The sequence below is a fragment of the Megalopta genalis genome, unplaced genomic scaffold, assembly GCF_051020955.1.
Source record: "Megalopta genalis isolate 19385.01 unplaced genomic scaffold, iyMegGena1_principal scaffold0129, whole genome shotgun sequence".
NCBI lineage: Eukaryota > Metazoa > Arthropoda > Insecta > Hymenoptera > Halictidae > Megalopta > Megalopta genalis.
The window spans coordinates 165,001-167,500 of record NW_027476198.1 but is presented as its reverse complement, the minus strand read 5'-3'; positions in this window follow the sequence as shown (position 1 = coordinate 167,500).

Genomic DNA, 2,500 nt, shown 5'->3' with positions numbered 1-2,500 from the left:
TACTCAAATATATTCAAAGGAAAAAGTACATGGGTGATGCCATAGTCGTGGAAGCGCGTACGCTCACGCTGATCTTCTGACCGCCGGAAGCACGAAACCTCTGATCTGGGCAAAATCGGCAAGCCGAGGAAGAACGGACAGGACACATGCTGGACTGGCGAGAAAGCGTGTTCTTCCGCTCGCGCTAGGCATTTCGATTTCTGACACCTCTTGATTTAAAAAATCAGTTTTTTGATAGTTTTCTCTCTCCACTGGGCTATTCATTTTAGCCACAGTTTTCAATTGGTACGATTTGCTTCCAAATCTTACAGATGCATTTTAAAAAATTTTTCCATCGCTCGGACAGAAGAGTCGATTGCTCAGTGAGTACGAGTATACATACAAAGTGCATACGGGTAACCAACCCCGTAGGGCTTGCCACATATGGGCCATTCGGTCAAAGACACCGACCCGTGGCCACGCTGTGTGGAGAAAAGTCCGTAACGTAAACGGCACGAAACAGTCAGGACCGAAGCCCCGAAGGAGCTCTGAGACAGCTTCTCGACCGAGATCGTAGAATTGGCCCAAAACCCGCTCTGCTCCGTCCGCCTCGCACGGACCGTGTATCTCTTATAGATACCGAACGGCCGGCAAGGACGCCGGCGCCGCCGGCCGAATAGCACGCGCGCTTATGAGTGTAAACCGCCGCGGCAACAGACCGCCCGGCCGTGCTGTTGTAACATAGCGCGTGAACGAACGAAAAAAATTTTTATAGTAAACATTAAAATAAATTACACTACCGTAAACTAGACAAAAAATTACACATTTTTTCCCAATATGAAAATTTTCACAAACTTTTTAAAGTCCCATCGCATCGAGTAAACTTTTTTAATAACGCGTCCGCACGATTCTAAATGCTTAATCCATATGTGAAATCGTTCACTGATCACGAATATCGTATTTAAAAAAATTACAAAAATTTATTTTTCAAAATAATCAAAAAAAACCGAAAAATCACAAGAGTAAAGTACCATTATTTTAAACAACATGTCGTTCTAAATGCTTAATCCCTATGTAAAAAAGTTATTTAAGCAAGAATATGTAATTGAAAAAAATTAGAAAAATTTATTTTAGCCGTAAATCGAAAATAATGGGGACACCGGAGCTGTTCGAAGCGCCGAGACGCGCCGCGTACGGCCGAATATTTTCCAAGTCCCAACGTACCGATCAAGAGTAAAGTACCATTTTCCTACATTAGATTTCGTTCTAAATGCTTAATCCCTATGTAAAAACGTTAGTTAAGCAAGAATATCGTATTTTTAAAAAAATCTAATGATACGATTTTCCAGAAAATTGAAAAAACCGAAAAATGTCAAGAGTAAAGTGCCATTTTCTGACATTAGATTTCGTTCTAAATGCTTAATCCCTATGTAGAAACGTTAGTTAAGCAAGAATATCGTATTTTTAAAAAAATCTAATGATAGGATTTTTCAGAAAATTGAAAAAACCGTAAAATGTCAAGAGTAAAGTGCCCTTATTTTAAACAATGTATCGTTCTAAATGCTTAATCCCTATGTAAAAAAGTTATTTTAGCAGGAATATGTTATTGAAAAAAATTAGAAAAATTTATTTTAGCCGTAAATCGAAAATAATGGGGACACCGGAGCTGTTCGAAGCGCCGAGCGCGCCGCGTACGCCCGAATATTTTCAAAGTCCCAACGTACCGATCAAGAGTAAAGTACCATTTTCCTACATTAGATTTCGTTCTAAATGCTTAATCCCTATGTAAAAACGTTAGTTAAGCAAGAATATCGTATTTTAAAAAAAATCTAATGATAGGATTTTCCAGAAAATTGAAAAAACCGAAAAATGTCAAGAGTAAAGTGCCATTTTCTGACATTAGATTTCGTTCTAAATGCTTAATCCCTATGTAGAAACGTTAGTTAAGCAAGAATATCGTATTTTTAAAAAAATCTAATGATAGGATTTTTCAGAAAATTGAAAAAACCGTAAAATGTCAAGAGTAAAGTGCCCTTATTTTAAACAATGTATCGTTCTAAATGCTTAATCCCTATGTAAAAAAGTTATTTAAGCAGGAATATGTTATTGAAAAAAATTAGAAAAATTTATTTTAGCCGTAAATCGAAAATAATGGATCGAGCGAATCGCTCGATTGCGCCGAGACGCGCTATGATGCAACAGACGAGCGATTGGAACGCCCGAATATTTTCAAAGTCCCAACGTACCGATCAAGAGTAAAGTACCATTTTCCTACATTAGATTTCGTTCTAAATGCTTAATCCCTATGTAGAAACGTTAGTTAAGCAAGAATATCGTATTTTTAAAAAAATCTAATGATAGGATTTTCCAGAAAATTGAAAAAACCGAAAAATGTCAAGAGTAAAGTGCCATTTTCTGACATTAGATTTCGTTCTAAATGCTTAATCCCTATGTAGAAACGTTAGTTAAGCAAGAATATCGTATTTTTAAAAAAATCTAATGATAGGATTTTTCAGAAGAT